The sequence below is a fragment of the Eptesicus fuscus genome, chromosome 6 (genome assembly GCF_027574615.1).
Source record: "Eptesicus fuscus isolate TK198812 chromosome 6, DD_ASM_mEF_20220401, whole genome shotgun sequence".
Classification (NCBI taxonomy): Eukaryota; Metazoa; Chordata; class Mammalia; order Chiroptera; family Vespertilionidae; genus Eptesicus; species Eptesicus fuscus.
The window spans coordinates 78,783,592-78,802,417 of NC_072478.1; the positions used below are offsets into that span (position 1 = coordinate 78,783,592).

General features: G+C 45.7%; 1 protein-coding gene, 1 long non-coding RNA gene and 1 other non-coding gene across 9 annotated transcripts in view; 2 read left to right on the plus strand and 1 right to left on the minus strand.

Moving 5' to 3' along the window:
* Positions 1 to 18,826, minus strand: part of LOC129149486 (uncharacterized) — a 53,652-nt gene that overhangs the window by 21,126 nt on the left and 13,700 nt on the right. Inside the window, exon 2 of the long non-coding RNA XR_008556387.1 lies at positions 15,947 to 16,170. This is a non-coding gene — a long non-coding RNA (uncharacterized LOC129149486). The remainder of the gene's footprint in view (positions 1 to 15,946; positions 16,171 to 18,826) is intronic.
* MATR3 (matrin 3) overlaps positions 12,715 to 18,826 on the plus strand; it is a 50,593-nt gene continuing 44,481 nt past the window's right edge. For 2 of the 7 annotated variants that reach the window (XM_054717911.1, XM_054717908.1), the window contains exons 1-5: positions 12,715 to 12,771; positions 13,962 to 13,990; positions 15,622 to 15,705; positions 16,881 to 16,924; positions 18,482 to 18,644. The gene's annotated coding sequence lies outside the window, so the exon portion shown is untranslated. Of the gene's footprint in view, positions 12,772 to 13,318; positions 13,397 to 13,961; positions 13,991 to 14,246; positions 14,297 to 15,621; positions 15,706 to 16,880; positions 16,925 to 18,481; positions 18,645 to 18,826 lie in introns of all 7 variants that reach the window. The other 5 variants (XM_054717910.1, XM_054717909.1, XM_054717912.1 and 2 more) reach the window with 5 other exon arrangements.
* LOC114233522 (small nucleolar RNA SNORA74) lies at positions 16,204 to 16,404 on the plus strand. Its single transcript, XR_003619666.1, has one exon. It is a non-coding gene; the product is annotated as a small nucleolar RNA SNORA74 (small nucleolar RNA).

Genomic DNA, 18,826 nt, shown 5'->3' on the forward strand with positions numbered 1-18,826 from the left:
AGCTGCCCTGAAGTCTAGCTTTGACCCTAGCCTCCTTCCTATTACCCATGGCTCTTGTAAACCTGCCCCACTTCACTCCTGAGGGTGAGAATGTGGAGGGCTACTCAGAGGATTCTTGTCCCCCTAAAAATCTTACTTCCTATTAAACTCCTAGGACAAACAAACATCAATGTGATTCTGGGGTGCCCAGAAGCTACCTAGAAAGAGGGAAAAAGAGCATTGTTTATAGTTACAAGCTGGCAGAAGGAGTCCAGACGCCCAAGTGTGGGGTTAGCCCAGGCTTGTAGACAGAGTAGACATCTGTCACACCGAAGAGGCACAGAGATGACCCACATGACAATAGAAATAATAACATCCTTGAATTATGTCACACTTTGTAATTCCTCAGGCACTTTTCAACCATTTGATCCTCCAGCTGACCTCTGAGGACCCAAGGAGGCAGAAAGCATCTTTCATAAGCTGTCGCCACCTGTCCAATTTTCCCCAAGAGGGAGAAAAATAGGAGGCAGACAAGGCAGTGAGTGAGTTAACCAAATCCAAACCCAAACCTCAGTGCAAAATTGATAGTTTTTATGGTGACTTTATCCTCAGACTCCTCAGAGATCATATTTTCCCTGGATCACCACATTTACATAACAGTACAGGGTGAGGGACCCTGATAAATCTTCTCTGCATGGGAATGAATACAGTAGAAATGTACTCTGTTGACAGACAGCAATTTGTTTTACTACATTACTGCCCTTCAATTTAGGAAGGAAAGAGCAAGTACTGCCTTGTGAAGGGAGAGCGGAAAGAAGGGGAAGGGGAAGCAGCAAGATCTGCAATCCAGAAAGAGAGGAATTAATTACATGGGAAGAGGCAGGAAGAAAAGGAGAGCTTTAGGGAAAGAAGAATGAAGGAAAAAAGGAAGGAAGGAAGGAAGGCAAGAATTTAATGGTGAAAGGAATGGAATGATTCTGCAGAAGGTATAGCTGACTGTTGGGGGCAGCCCATAGTAGTGGGGTGAGAAAGATTCAGAGGTCATTTGAGTGAGTGCCAGGCTCTCACCTTTGTAGCTGGTCAGGAGAAGCTGGGAGAGTAAGGAGAGTCACAGGCACAGGGCTCCTTTTGAATCCACTTAAGGTGTTATCAATGGCCTGTCTGGACCTCTTCTCACCACATCCCAACACTCCATCCACCTGTATCAGAGAAAAGATGGGCTCAGGCATTGGGACTGAGCTCTAAGAATCCCTTTGTGGCTCGGTGGTTGAGCGTTGACCTATGAACCAGGAGGTCAAGGTTTGATTCCTGGTCAGGGCACATGCCCAGGTTGTGGGCTTGGTCCCCAGTGGGGGCTGTGCAGGAGGCAGCCAATCAATGATTCTCTCTCATCATTGATGTTTTTCTCTTTCTCTTCCTCTCCTTCCCTCTCTGAAATCAAGTTAAAAAAAAAATCTCTGGTCTTGCATCTTTCTGATGAGGAGGCTTGGATATCAGTCCCTGCTCTGCCACTAACTTAGCTAGATGGTTTTAATCCCCTAAACTCTCAGCCACTGAAGAATTCTGCATAGGTTGGAACTCACTCCCCTTCCACTCAGCCTTCCTCATTTACATCCCTTTATTTCTCTCTCTCCCCTCACGCTAACACTACCCTCACCCCCACCATCCCATTTGGCTTATAGCAAAATCTTAATAACACCAAAGATTTATTGAAAGCCTTCACAAGGTAAACTTTCTGTTCACATTACCTCATTTCAACCTTTCAGCACGTATGAGGTAGGCATTATTACCGTATTACTGTCTCCATTTCACAGATGAGGAAAATAACTCCAGTAAGTCATTTGCTCTAAATTACAAATCAAGAAAGAAGCAGAGCCCATTTTCTTAAACATTACACTAGTTGTTTTGTCTTTTGGAGAAAAAAATTAGTTATCTGTAGGAGGCCTTTGAGGTCTGGAGACAGAACAAAGAAGAGTGAGTGAAGAGACTGGACAATTCTGGAGGAGGAATTTCCAGGTTCTGATGGGACCCATCTCACCCAGCCTCACTCACCTCTCTGTGCTTAGCAGGCAGTCTCTTCCCATCTCCCCACTCCCTGTCTTGGTTTACTTGCTTCTTCCAGTTACCACATCCTCTTTCACTTCCTTGGATACTATTTGTCTCTGTCTTTCAGGTTATGTATTTGATCAGAAAATGTCTGGATGGACCAGAATCCTCTGGAAACCCTCCAGATAGTTCAGGTGTCTGTGGAGGATGGTTTCCCCTGTCCTCCCAACTCTAACAAAGGAGGTCTGGTCTCACCCTCAGCTCTTCAGCAAAGGTTAGCTCCTCCCTATTTCATCTCCCACGACTACCCCTATGCCCTCTCTACAAGCTAAAAATACATAACTACATATGCTTCCCAGAACATGCCAAGTTCTTAAAATCTTTGGGTATGCATTTTCTCTCTCTGGAATGCCAGCATCCTCTCTCCCCCAAGTTTTCCAACAGGAAAACTAATTATCCTCAGTCTTGACTCAAACATGACCTCTAGCCCCACAGATATCATTCAGGCCACCATTTCTTGCCTGAACTACTCCCTCACTGGTCTCTAGAATGCCACTCTGGCCCTACACCATCCATTTCCCACACTGTACCCAGAGTAATTTTTCTCAAATGCAAACGTGCCTTGCCAGTGTGGCTCAGTTGGTTGGGCATGGTCCCCTGCACCAAAGGATCACCAGGTTGATTCCCAGTCAGGACACATGCCTTGTTGTGGGATCGATCCCTAGTCGGGCATGTGCAGGAGGCAGCCGCCAATCTATGTTTTGCTCTCATCGATGTTTCTATCTCTTTCTCCCTTTCTCTCTAAAAATCAATAAAAACATTTACAGTATAAATAAAATAAAATGCAAATTTGATCTTATCACTTCCCTTCTTAAAATTTGTCAATGGTTTCCCATGCCCTTAATGTAAAGACATAACTTTTTAATCTGGCTTTGGCAGTCCTTCCACCCCACTCCTCTTGCTCAATTGTAACTCAATTCCTTGAAACTTGCCATTCTCTCTTGACCTTACATGATGTTCCCTTAGCCTGGAACTCTCTTTCCCGCCTTTTTCCCCAGCTGACTCCTACTAACCTCTCAGGCAGATCTCAGCCTAAACTCACCTCACCACTGTACCTTCCAGAATCCCCCATACTGGGCGAGCTACCTCTGCTTTCTGCGTCCACTGCCTATTATTTCCCTGAGGACAGCATTTATCCTCTTTGTTACTAACTACCTTTTTATTTACTCCCACGCCCAACTGGAAGCCTACCTTATTTTCCACTATAACCCAGAGTCTACTACTGGTGAGCTCTCCATGAATAATTGTTAAGGTAGTGAGTGAACAAAGCCCTCCCTGTCTTCACAGTGCAGACTCCGGCACCCACTGCAGCTTCTACAACTACCATCCTCATAGTCACTATTCTGGATGATAGGTGATTGCTTCTCCGAGTGTCCCTCTCCCCTTATGGATTGGGATGGTACCTTTAAGGTCTGTACTCCAGTGCCTAATACAGAGCTCAGCATTCATCCTTCCATCCATCCTCTCATTATTTTTAACAAATACTTATTGAGGCCCTGTCCAGGTAGTTCTGTTGGGTAGAGAGTCGTCCCACTATGTCAAGGTTGCTAATTCCATCTCCAGTCAGGGCACATACAAGAAGCAACCAATGAAAGCATAAATAAGTGGAACAACAACTCAATGTTTCTCTCTCCCTCTTTCTCTCTCTTCCTCTGTCTCTCTCGAAAATCAATAAATAAAAATAAAAACACACAAATATTTATTGAGTACTAGAGACTGTAAATGCAGCAGTGAATGAGGAAGAAAGGGTCCTGCCTTCAAGCTCACATTCTAGGGGCAAAGATGGGTGACTAGTGAGCCGGAGATTCAGTGAATCTAATTCATACCGAGAAGCCCCTGCAGGCTTTCCTTTCCAGAGCTACAAAGCAAGGAACACAGACTCCAACATATTTTCTCGGTGACCTCTAGACCTCCTCCCTTTGTCCAGGTCTCCTTGGGACTAACCATCAATCAAGCAGCAGCAGGAAGGAAGGGAATAAGGGTGGGAAGGCAGGGTCCCTAAAGATAGGCAATGGTGCTACAGCCAAGGCAGTGTGGTAACTAGTTTTCTTCTTTCCTCTGGGGCAGAGAAAGAGAGATCCACAGAGGGAAAGACATAAATGGACATAGATGACAGAGGAAAAAGGAAGGAGAGAAAAGGTAGAACAGAGAGCAGGAGTCAGAAATACAAGGAGAGGGAAGGAGACTGCAGCACAAATAGAAGGTCTGTAGGACTGAACCCTGCCTGTGTTGCTGGGAGACAGCTCTGGGTATAGCTCCTCTTCTGGGTCACTGGAGGGGAAAAGAAAAAAAAAAAGAGGGATTTCCCAGATGGTGTTCAGAGCCCTCTGATCCCAAAAATTGTCTCTGGTGCCATCTAGTAACCCCAGGAGGCTTCTGCAGGGGACCTGCCAGCCTCCAAACCAGGATATACTCCATCAGACCCTTGTGAGTAAAGGATAGGCAGTGATGGAAAAACAGTTGCTCTGGGTACGGCAACCTCTGATTTTCATCTTTCTCAGAAAAGATCACAGAAAAGACCCTGTGTTTGTCATCTGTTTCCTAACGGGGGCTCCAGGCTCTGCTCTCTGAGATACCCAATCTGCAAGCACAGCGCAGAAACTTCCCTGAGCTGGGAGCCGGGGAGGCTCCCACCACCCAGGAGCTCCCTGATGCCCAGCACAAGCCTCAGTTGCTAACAGGGCTGCTGCTCTTGCCAGCAGCCTCAGCTGCTTGCTCCTGAGGCTGTGATGCCATCTGCTGCTCAACTTAGGAAACTGGCTGACTCTGGTTGCAAAACCAAGGGGGAGCCTTGCCTGACTTGAGCAAGAGGCCTGCTTAGGTTTCAGGAGAGCCATGTCTTTATCTCTGGACAGAACCAGTAGTGGATCTCAGAGACAGAACAAATGCTCTGTTCCCTGTCATGATTTTTCTTAGACTAGGCAGGATGCTTCTCTTTCACAAAAAGGGTCCCCTCCCACATGGTACAAGGGTTTATCTGTGTGACCAATGGAATATGACAGATGTAATGGTATGTAACTTCCAAGATTAGATTATAAAAGACACTGGCTTTCTCTCTCTCTCTCTCTCTCTCTCTCTCTCTCTCTCTCTCTCTCTCTCTCTCACACACACACACACACACACACACACATACATCACTTGCTCTGAGGGAAGGCAGTTGCCATGCCATGAAACTCCTTTGGAGAGGCTCACGTGGTAAGGCAGTGATGCCCTCTGTCAACAGCCACATGAATGAGCTCGGAGGCAGAGCCTCAGGCAAGCATTCACATGACTGAAGTCCTACCAACAGCCTGACTGCAACCTCTTGAGTGACCCTGAGTCAGCTCAGCTGAGCTGCTCCCAGTTCCTGACTCTCAGGAACTGGGTGAGATAAATGTTTAAAGTTTGGGGGTAATTTGTTATGGAAAAAAACATAATAAACTGTCATGGTATTATTACATCATGGCATATCATCTGCATTATATCACTTCATTTCCTTATGAGTTCTAGTATCTGGATCCCAACCTCTCAGTCTCTCTCTCTCTTTAATATATCTTTATTGATTTCAAAGAGGAAGGGAGAGGGAGAGAGTGATAGAAACATCCACAATGAGAGAGAGAATCACTGGTTGGCTGCCACCTGCACAACCCCTACTGGGATCGAGCTCACAAGCCAGGCATGTGCCCTTGACCGGAATCGAACCCGGGACCCTTCAGTCCGTAGGCTGATGCTCTATCCACCGAGCCAAACCGGCTAGGTCCTCTCAGTCTCTTTAACCTCATCTTTTACCATCCCATTCTCTCCCCAGCTTAGCATCACCCTAGGCTCACTCTTGTCTCAGGACCTTTGAATTTGCATTTCTCTCTGCTGCTTCCCCTCCCGGCTACCCCTCTACATGATCACTCCCTTATCTCCTTCAGGTCTTTATTCACATGTAGCCTTTTCAGTGTACTTTTCCTTGATCCTCCTGCACCTTAAACTGCAACTGCCACATCTGCCTATCCTTTTCTCTACTTTATTTTTATTCTTAGCCCTTATGATAATATAACATACATAATAAAATATAGTTTACATAATTATCTTATGTCTCTATCCCCCACTAGACTGTAATAAGCTCCATGAAGGCAATAATTTGTGTTTTTGTCTATTTTTGTCACTGCCCTATCCCCAGCACCTGGAATAATGATAAGCACATCATAGATGTGTAATACATATTTACTAAGTGGAGAAAAATGAATGTCATAGTTCACCAAATATAGTATGTATGTCTTCTAGATTCCATATCATATATCACATGCCATATTATGATGTCACATAGATATTATATTTAAATGCAGAGCAAGGCAGTGCAGAGACTAGAGTTATAATGAGAAGACCTGGCTTTGTTGCTTGCTGGCTAGCTATCTACACTAATAAAGGAGAAAGATGCAAATTGACTGTACCTCCGATACACCCACCAGCCAATCAGGAGTGTGTATGAAAATTAACCTGACGAAGATGGCGGTGGCTTCAGGCCTGTGGGAGTCAGAGAAGTTGGGCGCCAGTGCCTGAGGTTGGCTGCGGCCAGGGAGACCAATAAGCCGCCTGCCCCATGATCCCAGGCTGCAGCCAGCTGCAGAAGCCGCCCACCCCATGTCCTAGGGGAGAGAGAGAAACCAGGCCCCAGCACCTGAGGCTGGCTGCAGCCCGGGAGACAAAGAAGCCGCCTGCCCCATGATCCCAGGCTGCAGAAGCCACCTGCACCACATCCTGGGGGAGACGGAGAAACTGGGCCCCTGCACCTGAGGCTGCAGCCTGGTAGACGGAGAAGCCGCCCACCCCGCAGTCCCGGGCACCAGATGCAGCCCAGGCGAAGCCACCTGCCCACCATCCCCTTGTGGCTGCAGCCGGCCCGGGCACCTATGGCTGACCAGAGGGAGGGAAGCCTGGACCCCAGGAGCCTGTGGTCGGCTGGAGGAGGGAATCCTGGGTCCCGGGTGTGGGGCCAAGGCAGAGGTGGTTAGGGGCAATCAAGCCAGCAGGGGAGCAGTTAGGGACGATCAGGCTGGCAGGCATAAGCAGTAAGGGGCAATCAGGCAGGCAGGCGAGCAGTTGGGAGCCAGCAGTTCTGGATTGTGAGAGGGATGTTCGACTGCCAGTTATCCCCCGAGGTGTCCCAGATTGGAGAGGGTGCAGGCTGTGCTGAGGGACACTAGTGTTACTATAAGTCAGACATGTAACCTCTCTGAGCCTCAGTTTTACTCATCGGTAAAGTGAGGTTAGTATTTTAAAAATCAATAAAAAATATATTTTTTTAAAAATGTTCTTAAAAAAGAAAGAAAGAGGATGGTGAAGGAATAAAGAACAACTAAACTCATCCCCTTTGAAAAGAACTCTACAGAACAAAGGCAACCTGAAATTCCCTAGGGGTGGAGAGGAGGTTGGGAATTCAGGAATCCTGGTGCTGACGGCTGAGCTAGCTGAGCTGGCTTATTCCTTTGAATGTTGCTTCTGCCACTTTCTGCAGTTGAAGCTCAGCCTTCCATCTCATTTTCAAAAAACTTCTGATTGAAGAGATTTCTTCTTTATCAGGGAGAAGGAACCAGGTAAAACATATCAGCAGGTTCTCAATTTAGTGTACTTATTAAGTGCCTGAAATGGCAGCTGCCATTTTTCCTTTCCTTGTGAGCAATGACCTTCTTGGCAGCATTCATCTCCCCAGAGCATGCTTGGCTTGGAAAGAAAAAGAATTTAGCAATTCCTCTCCTAAAGATTCCCTAGGCTAAATGGGACATGAAGAGGTTGGCAGGTTTGTTCTTGAATTCAAGGTATGCCTGCCTAAGCTCAGTCCAAACAGATACTCTAAGAAAAAAAGATTCTGGTCCAGCTGGTGTGACTCCGTGGTTGAGCATTGACCCACAAACCAGGAGGTCAGGTTTCCATTCCCCTTCAGGTTACTTGCCTAAAGTCAAACAGCTAATATGTAAGTGGTGACGTCAGAATCAGATCCACATCTAACTCCCAAATCCATGTTCTTCCTACCCAGGAGGCTTGTATCACACAGAAATCTGGGTCTTAGTTTCCTTGCATTCTTGGAATATATTTTGTTTATTACCTAACCCCACAAACATGCTAAGATTCTGGCTATTTTTTCATGACCATTTACTGCAGGGTAAATTAGCATCAGAAAGGTGCAATCAACTCTGTTAAGGCTTTCCTGTGATCAAATCTGAATTCACTCTACCTGATGTTTACCTGCCTCATCAGACTGTAATCTCCATCATGGTAAGGACCATGGCTGTCTTATTCATTACTGTATCCCTCCGAGTGCCTAGTGTCTCAGAGTCAATAAAGCAAGATAAGAGAACCTGAGACAAAGGTTAAAAGATGAATATTTATTTTAAAAACAAGCAAGGAAGAAGTGAGGTAGCCAGAAAGAGAATGAAAGACAGTAAGATACAACTCAGCACAAACAAACAAGATAAATATAGCCTCTCGCCAGTGTCCTTTTAAAATTACTTTCTATATTTGAGCCTAAGTGACAAGTGAAATCTCCTCTGTAATTTCCCATGTGTTCAGCTAATGAATTTCCAGCAAATGGTTTCAGTATTGGAGGGCCAATTTGGACATTGTGGAGTTAGGGGTGGTGAGAAAATGAGGGGTATAGAAATAGAATGAGTCTAGAAACCAAATGAAGGGGTGTTTGGAGGCATGTGAGGAGGAAGCCAAGTCTTGGAACTTGCTCAACATCAAGAAGGTTGGAAATTGGTTTTGCTCTAGCTGATGTCACCAGGTTGTTTCCCTAAATGCTATAGAGGGAGTTCAGAATCCCAGGATGCCCTGCAACTATTCTTTGTACCACATTGCCTATCTTGTAAAGAGCTGCACTGGTTTATATGGAGGGCATTATATTAATAATTTAATTTCAACCATTGGAGGGAATGAAGAGACTCTAGCTCTTTCAGGTTTATATACCTTTTACACAGTAGGTACACTATAAATGTTGAACCAAATATTTATGAGAGAGTCAATCATGAGGAGGGAAAGTATGGAAATGCACAATCTATCCTTTACATCTGTTTGTGATACCCACACAAAAGCTTACTTAAAAATCGTTGATTAATTGACTGACTGAACGATCCTACCTGATAATAGACAAATATGCAAATTGACCGCACCTTCGCTATGCCCAAGCCACGCCCAACAACCAAAGCCACGCCCAACAGCCAATCAGGGCGAGTATGCAAATTACCCAACCAAGATGGCGGTTAATTTGCATACACTGAGGGAGGGAGGAGTGAAGACTGAAGACAACTTAGAAGGAAGAGGGAGGAAAAGTGGAAAGCAAGGTGGCTGCCAGAGGGAAAGCCCGGGCAGGGTGGCGGGGGGGGGGGGGGGGCCCGGAGCCGGGCGGGCGGCAGCAGCGCGCGGGTGCAGGCACAGCGGCCACAACAGCGGCGGCAGCAGCAGCGCACGCGGCCGCAGCGGCCGCTTGCAGGATTCTTCCTGCAAATGGGCTACTAGTTATTAAATATTTCTCTACTGGTGCTTCCTGTTCAAGAAGGAGAGGAAAAGGACAGTCTTAAGAACAAAAGGGCCCAGCTGGTGCGGCTCAGTGGTTGAGCATCAACCTATGAACCAGGAGTTCACAGTTCAATTCCCAGTCAGGGCACATGCCCTGGTTGTGGGCTCAATCCCCAGTGGGGGGCATGCAGGAGGCAGCCAATCAATGATTCTCTCTCAACATTGATGTTTCTATCTCTTTCTTCCTCTCCCTTCCTCTGAAATAAATAAATAAATAAATAAATAAATAAATAAATAAATATATTTTTAAAAAGAACAAAAGGCATCAAGGAAGGAAGCAAGAAGAGGATAAAATGGAGGAGAAAGGGAAAAGTAGGCAAGCAGGTTGGGGACCTAGTGTCCCTTGGGGCCAACCTTTCCATTACGAAGTCAAACTCAGAACTAAGGGCCTACCCTAATCATTTGCCTTTCATCTGGTTGCATTTTTTTCCTGGAATTTCTCCTTTTCTTTTTTGTTATTATTTGTAACAATTTTGTCTTCAAGAATAAGAAACAAGCAAAAAAGTAGAAAAATAGTTGATATTACAGGTAAAAGACCATATAAATCAACTCACCAAAATGAATTCAGAATTAAAAGAATGGAGGTTAAGAAGGTTGAGTAAGAGCCCTAGCCAGTTTGGCTCCGTGGATAGAGTGTCGGCCTGTGGACTGAAAGGTCCCAGGTTCGATTCTGGTCAAGAGTACATACTTGTGTTGCCGGCTGTATCATATCCTATCTAATAAAAGAGTAATATGCAAATTGACCACCACTCCAACACACAATATGGCTGCCCCCATGTGGTCAAAGATGGCTGCCCCCATTTGGACACAAGATGGCCGCCACAAGATGGCCAGCAGAGGAGGGCAGTTGGGAGGGACCAGGCCTGCAAGGGAGGGCAGTTGGGGGCAATCAAGCCTGCAGGGGAGGTCAGTTAGGTGTGACCAGGCCGGCAGAGGAGGGAAGTTGGGGGCGACTGGGCCTGCAGGGAAGGGCAGTTGGGGGGGACCCAGGCCTACAGGGGAGAGCAGTTGCGGGGGGGGACCAGGCCTGTGGGGGAGGGCAGTTAGGGGTGACCAGGCCTGCAGGGGAGGGCAGTTAGGGGCAATCAGGCTGGCAGGGGAGTGGTTAGGGGGTGATCAGGCTGGCAGGCAGAAGCGGTTAGGGGCAATCAGGAAGGCAGGCAGGCGAGCAGTTGGGAGCCAGCAGTCCTGAATTGTGAGAGGGATATCTAAACGGGCAGTCAGACATCCCTCAAGGGGTCCCAGATTGGAGAGGGTGCAGGCTGGGCTGAGGAACATACACCCTCATGCACGAATTTTGTGCACCGGGCCTCTAGTGTGTGTGTGTGTGTGTGTGTGTGTGTGTGTGTGTGTGTAAGGGTTGAGTAAGAAAGATTTTTTTTTTAACTAGGAAATGAAAAAATCATAATCTAGGTTTTCCACTAAGGACACTGAATGGCCTATTCCTAAAAAAGGTATCCATCTTTTTAATATAACATGAGAATATGACCCACAGCTCAGCCTTACTCATAATGGCTGGCCTTCCCTCAACACAATCCTGCCTTCTACATGGACTAATCTGTGAATCCAGTTGTCACCAGGTCATTGGTCCTTCTCTCTAATTGAGGCCTTAATTTCTCCCTAGCTTCAATTAGTTCCTGTCTCTTTAAAGCACACATGCATACATGCACATAAACCTCATCTTTCCTTTTCATGAATCCTCAGGATAGCTCTTCCTTCTCCATTTTGTGTGTTTGGAAGTAATGAAAGCAAAATATATGAGATGCCAACATAATTTCTCCTTTAGCAGAGCTCTGAAGGACAATTACCCACCCAATCTGCCCAGTTTTATAGCTCTCGTAACCCTCCTTTATGAACACACTGTGACAGCCGGATGCTGGCAGTGATTATGGCAGCAGTCTTCAGCCACATTCCTATTTAACTGCAAAGCAGAGCTCCAGCCTACCAAGCCAGCACAGCTCATGTGACTTTTTTAATTACTGTATTTATGTAAGTCTTTTTCCAACCACAGCCTGTGTCCAACTCCCATCAAAACTGGAGAGGATTTGTGCTTGCCACTTCTCTAGTGGCTCTCTGGCCTTCTGGCCTAGGGTCTCTTGTAAAATCAATTTAGGGCTCTGGGCTTTCTCAGCAGAGGTCTGTGTGCACAGGAAGCATTTTTTTTTTTTTTTCATTATGAAAAAGCTGAGAAAAGATAATAAAACATGTTGGCAGATGCCAAGGGCAGTGGCTGATTCCCAGGGCTCACCTGGATCAGCAGAGCCTGTAGAATAGGGGATGGAGGGGGCGGAACAGCGAGAAAGGGGCTCCAGAATTTGGGGAATGGATTTAGGATTTACTGCGGCTGAGCCCTTGCCTCTCTGGGCTCTAGCTTCACCAGCTGTTCAGCAGGATAGAATCATACTGACTTCAGCTAGATGGGGAAGGAAGTTTTAACGTTCAAAAGAAATGCTTGTAATTTGGTGAGCAATCTGGCCTCTCTAGCTGATTGTGCCACGGTGCAAGTCTGGCAGAGAAAGCCAGTGTTCTTTAGCTGCTGCAGCTCGGCTAAGGATCCCACTGCAGGCCCCAGGGATGCAGTCCCGCAGGGTTAAGGCTGTAGGAGTGACAAGCATAATCTACCCGAAAATCTCCTGAAAACCAAGGTGACCTTTGTGGGTGGGCGAGCCATTAGCCGAGTGAGAGCGCTGCTGGAGAAAGGCAGAAAGAGGATCAGCGTGGGTTGAGCCTGCAGGAAACGAAAGGCGCCCTACGTGTAAGAACCTGCGTCCCGGGGTCGCTCAGCGTGGGTAGGCAGGACACACGGCTGCACCAGGACACACCAGGTTTTCTCTTTGGCAACTCCAAACCCAGCGTCCCTTCAATCCATAAGTAACAAAAGGGATGAGTCAAATAAATGCAGTCCTTGTTACAATTCCTACCCTTTCTCTTCTGGGGTTTAACTCCAATAAGGAGTATGCTCATCTATGCCTCGGCATTCGCATTTTTCCAATTCGGTCTTTCCTGGGCGGGACTTCAGGGCCCCGCCCACTGGGGCCCCGCCCAGGAGCCTCTCCGGGGCGGGGCTCTCCTCTGCTCCCGGCTTCCCTTTCCGCTGCGGTCCCGGCGGGGACTGGAGCGTCCCGGCCGAGCTCCGCGCACGCGGTGAGTAAGGGCCAAGTTGGGGGGGAGGTCTTGGAGGTTTACCTGCCGGGACAGGAGGCAGCAGTGGGGAGGCTTCTTTCAAGGCACGAGACGAAACGGGTTCGTTTCCTCCTGACCCCGGATTTGGAGGGCATCTTGAAAAGACTCTGGGAGTTCGTGGCCCTAGGGTCGTCCCTTGTTTCCTACCAACCCTCTTGTCCCTGGAGTGTCACATAGAGCTGGTCGGGGAGATCCTCGCTGCCCAGGCACGAGGGCCAGGGGCTTGGGTAGGGTTGTGAGGAACACGTGGCCGGTGGAGTTCCGGTAGTTCCGTCAACCCAAGGCCCTGAAAGGGATTCGTTTTTAGACCTAGACAGCAAGCCCCCTGTAGTTTACTTTTTCCTCTAAATCATTTGGAGGCGGTTAGGAATGAAATTAGTGATGGCTGGGAAAAGGTATGGTCTTAGATACCCTAACCTGAAATAAAAAAAGGTAAGTTATAAGGGTGAGTTGGGTGGGAATGTTTATTAGCATTCTTGCAAACATTTTGGTTGTTTTCAACCAACAGTCGAGAATCTTTGGCAGGAATGTCAACCTGTCTCAAGTTCCTTTCACATCCAGTACTGCGACCAATTACTTTTCTGAGGTACTGCTTTTATAGTTCTTAAAGAGACCCCATAATCGAGGCCCTCCTCAACCTAGTTTTAACTAGCCTTCCAATTTCCCCTCCCAGAGCAACTTTTCCTTTCTCCTCACTTGTATCCATCATCTCCTTGCCTGTAATGTAACTCCTGATAACAGCAAGTGTTTATTGAGTGCCTGTTCTATACCAGATATTTTCCTATGAGCTTAATTTATATTCCACTTAAGTCTCCCATCCACCTTGTATACAGAGTACTATTAATAACATTCCTATTTTGCAAATGAGACTGAGGTAGAGACTTTTAAGTTATTTACGAGCTGTTTATTGGCTGTTAAGCTTCCTGATACTTATTGACCAGACCATTGATTTGATCCTGTTGAACTGCGAGGGACATAAGTAACAATAACATGTGAAAATAGCGTTAACCAAGGGAAAATTGTTCTATTGCCTGTTATTGTTTCTGTAGCTCAGGCCTCACATAGTTATGGGGTTTGGGGCCTGGGGTCTTGAATCCCACACAAGTGTTAAGTAACTATTGGCTGACTAACCTGGAGTGCTTTGATTGCAGTTGTGGACTTTGGACAGATGCAGCTTCAGGTGAGTACAACTCCATTCACCTAGCTTCGGCCCCAGCTGTAGGCAGCTGCCTAGGTTGCCTTATACCTAGGCAAGTGTTACACTGCTGGAAGAACAGCAGCCCATAGCTGGTTGGCATTCTGGGCCTGGTTCATGCCAACTCGGTTGTTAACTATACCAGGATGCCAGCATATGTGCTTATCCAATCTGTAAGAGCATGACTTTGTAGGGAGAAACCTAAAAATGCAGATCTTTCTGAGTGGTTCTGGTCCAACAGGTTTGGCTGGTATGAGGTCTCTTGAATCACACATTGGAAACAGGAAAAAGGTAATCAAGCCATGAAGGGATGTATAGATAGAGAAAAAGTCAGGCTACCAAGTACTCAGGGGGCCTTATACAGGCAGGAAGTCCATGGGATTTTTGCTAATTTCTCTGAAATAAAAGTTCATGGCTCCCACTCCCCCACCATACAAAGCTAGTCAAGATGATCCCTCTATAGAGGGATTTCATAGCTGTACTTTTGTATGAGAATGCCTTATAGGAAAATGTTGATGTGAATTTGCTTTAAAATTATGGGCATTCTTCTCTACTTCATTAATAAAATATAAAAAATAGCAATTGATTGAGGGGCTCTAGACACTTGGCCTAGCTACAACTGTAATAATTCCTGGTTTAGGCTGACCAAATATTTGTGGTTTCTTATTTCAGGGGTGAACAAAGTTGTTGCCTTTTTGGAACAGTAAATCTTGAGCCCCCTTGGTAATGATTTTGTTTTGGAATGCTAATTTCCTGAGAAGAGATCATTCTCAATTCTAGGCAAACACTTTTCACTCAGGATAATGCAGGAGATTATCCATTAGAGCTGACTTAGTTGCTGCTTCTGTGAAAAGTGACTTCCTAGTTTCCATAGGAGGAGCTGGGGAGATGGGGTTATTTATCAAAGCTAGGTTTGTTCTGTCAATTGGCTTCCCCTTAAAAGGATTCTCTTAGCTGGATGCTTTGTTTGAATACTTCAGATGTTCATTGTGAATATGCCTTTTACGTATGGAGTCTTAAAACTAGTGATACTTAGAGGGTTTGAGGAATGGTTAGTTTTAATGGTAATCATAGGCAAGAAAAAGGAAATTATGGGAAATAAAATAACTTATGTGAATATAAAAAATATTGTAAATTATAAATAGCAGGTAACATTCTATTTACATCTACAGAAGTGTAGCCTTAGGAGCTGCTGTTTTTTTTTTTTTTTTTTTTTTTTTTAAATATTTTTATTGAGGTATTATATGTGTACATATCTTACTATTACCCCCCCCACCCCACACCCACACATGCCCTCCCCCCCCAGAGTTTTGCATCCATTGTTTATGCTTATATGCATGCATACAAGTCCTTCGGTTGATTTCATAACTCCCCCACCTTTCCCAAACTTTCCCCCTGTACTTTGAAAGTCTGTTTGATGCTTTACTGTCTCTGTATCTATCTTTTTGTTCACCACTTTATAATGTTCTTTACTATCCCTAAATGAGTGAGATCATGTGGTATTTTTCTTTCATTGACTGGCTTATTTCACTTAGCATAATGTTCTCCAATTCCATCCAGGTAGGAGCTGCTGTTTTAATCTGTGGTGTTGAACAGTGAAATTTTTTCCTTTCTAGGATGACTTGAAAGTAGGGCATCGCTGGCCCTCCTGAATAGACGAAATTAGTGGCAGGTGGACAGTCTGTGTATGGAATTTTCAGGTAAATGTCCCTATTCATCCCAATATTGCCTATGTGCCAGGCCTTTTGTTAGTTGGTGTCCGTCAGAAAACATTGGGAAGCAAAGGCACCTATATAGGTCCCCAACAAATTCAGCCTGAGTAGGATTTTGATAGTTGTGGTATGAAGGCATGTAGGATCTTTGAGATTATCTGTATCATTCCATCTGAGGAATTTATAGGGAGATTGTACATTCCAGAAGGGCAAGGATACTGTATCTTACCTTGTACACTGCTAGATCCCAGGCACAGTGCCTGGCACGTGGCAGAAATTCTCTGAAGGTTGGGTAAAATGACTGAAGGCATGGCAAAGGGATTCTTGTTTCCTATTCATTTAAAGGATTTGGCAGCATGGTCTTCAGTCAGTGCTTCCAGGCCTGTTTTGCAGTCAACATTTAATTCATGGGGATACTTGTATCCATGTCTTCTGCCTGGGGTGCCTGGTTATCTGAAACAAATAAGAAAGCTGTTTCGGGAATTATCCAGCGGTTGTCAGCTACCCAGGCTACTGTGATGCCTTGGATGGTGTTACACTGTTGGAAGAGCAAGCGCTGCCTTTCATGAGGTCTGGCTCCAAGCACTGTTTTGGTGTTGTGGCCGAGTACCTTTGGGCAGTGTTTTGCACCTCTGAGAGTGGAATAACTCCTCCTGTGGAGTTGGTCCTAGTCTGGGTGCAAACAATTCTTTTTTTAATATATTTTATTGATTTTTTACAGAGAGGAAGGGAGAGAGATAGAGAGTTAGAAACATCGATGAGAGAGAAACATCGACCAGCCGCCTCCTGCACGCCCCCCACTGGGGATGTGGTACGTGCCCTTGACCGGAATCGAACCTGGGACCCTTCAGTCCGCAGACCGACGCTCTATCCACTGAGCCAAACCGGTCTCGGCGCAAACAATTTTTTAAAAATATATTTTTACTGATTTCAGAGAGGAAGAGAGATAGAAACATCTCTGATGAGAGAGAATCATTGATGGGCTGCCTCCTGCATGCCCCATACTGGGGATCGAGCCCGCAACCCAGGCATGTGCCCTGACCTCCTGGTTCATAGCTTGATGCTCAACCACTGAGACATGCCAGCGGGGCTAAACAATTTTTTTCTGTTAGAAGAGGACCCCTGCTAAGGACAGCCTGTCATTCCTTTTCTCTGAATTCTAGGTGCCTTCACTAGAGAAACCTGTCTCCATCGGAACCTCAAATGTGTATGTAATTCTTTTGTCGTGTAGGTCCTAATTAACTTGCTTCAGCTCAGATGGGTGGTAATGAAATAATAGAAAGATAAATATATGTTGGTCTCTGCCCCTGGTTCCTGCCCCAGAGCTCTTAAAACATTTGTAATTTCCTAAGTGATAAGAGCACTAAGAGCATCTTGTGTTTAATATTCAGCTTTTTAAAATTTTGGTTCCTGACCAGAGCTCCTAAAGCCCATAGAATTTCCCAGGTGATAGGAAATTCTAGTGGGGGGTGGTCACCAGAAACACCTATTAGTCAGAAGCCCTGTAATAACTGGACTTATAATTTGGAGGTGGGAGGGGCACAGTCTTGGGGAATATGCCCTTAACCTGTGATACCTGATGGTTTCTAGGTGTAGATAGTGTCAGAATTGAGTTAAATTGTAGGAAACCCAGCTGGTGACCCAGATTTGCTTGGTTTGGGGAAAAACCCACATAGCTGGTGTCAGAAGTGTTGAGAGTGGTGGTCGTGTGAGAGCAAACGAAAAACAGAAGTGACTTTCTTTTCAGGTAGAAAACTAACTCTAAACTAAACTCATTTTCTAGAGCTCTGCTATGCAATACAAATGGCTATTTTAATTGACAAAAGATTAAGTAAAATCAGTTTTTCCATGTCAGTATCTAGTGCAGTAATGGGCAACCTTTTGAGCTTGGTGTGTCAAACTTCGCCAAAAAACTGAGCATAACTTGGGTAGTCTGTCACTTTGAGGAAAAAACATTATTTCGCAAATGTTTCATCCTCGGCATGCGGCTGTCTTAGTGGCTGCATGTCATCAAAAATGGCTACGCGTGTCAGTGCTGACCCGTGTGTCATAGGTTCGCCATCACTGGAGATACTACCATTGACAGTTCAGAATAATTCCACCAATGCAAAAAGTTTTTATTATGCAATGTTCTAGAGGAGGTAACTTCCTGTAAAGGTCAGGATAATATTTTAGGCTTGTACACCACATAATCTCTGTTGCAACTATTCAACTCTGCAGTTGTGTAAAAGCAGCCATAGACAACATAGCAACAAGTGAGCATTACTATGTTCCAATAAAACTTCATGCGCACTGAAATGAGAATTTCATAACGTTTTTAGTGTTGCAACAAAAAATTTCCCCCCAACCATTTTAACCTCGAAGGTCTTTGAAATATAGGTGGCAGGCCCTGACCAGTGTAGCTCAATTGGTCACTGGTTCGATTCCTGGTCAGGGAATAATACCCAGGTTGCTGGTTTGATCCCCGTGTCAGGGTACATGTGGGAGGCAACCAATGGCTGTTTCTCCCTCTCTAAAAACCAATAAAAGCATATTTAAACAGATGGTAGGCCAGAATTGGCCTGCAAGTTATAGTTTACTAACCCCTGTTCTAGAGAATGAAATTCAGGCCTTGAGACTTGACAGGGTCAGGGTTAGTACCAACGTATGAAAAGTTCCATATTGTTAATACTTTTGCATTACAGCAAACCTTTACCATACAGCCTTCATCTTTTAGAGGACTGAGGTGACTTTAATAATTCTCCTCTTTTAATGGATACCTAAGGAAGAGGTCCTAAGAAGAACAGCAAGCAGTCTTGAATTCCAGCAGAGCCAGATCACAGCCTCAGTCCTAGATAGTGAAATAGAAATGGCATCGCCTGGCCGGAGTGGCTTAGTTGGAACATCATCCCATGGACCGAAAGTTTGCTGGCTCAATTCCTGATCAGGTACATAACTTGGTTATGCGGGGGAAGGCACGTAAGGAAGGCAACGGTTTAATAGTCCTCTTCCCCCCACCCCATCCCCCCATCTCTAAGCATGTCCTTGGGTGAGGATTATAAAAAGAAGATCCCTGGCCGGCATGGTTCATGGTTAGGGCTCCTGCCCTCGACCGGAAGGGTCTCAGGTT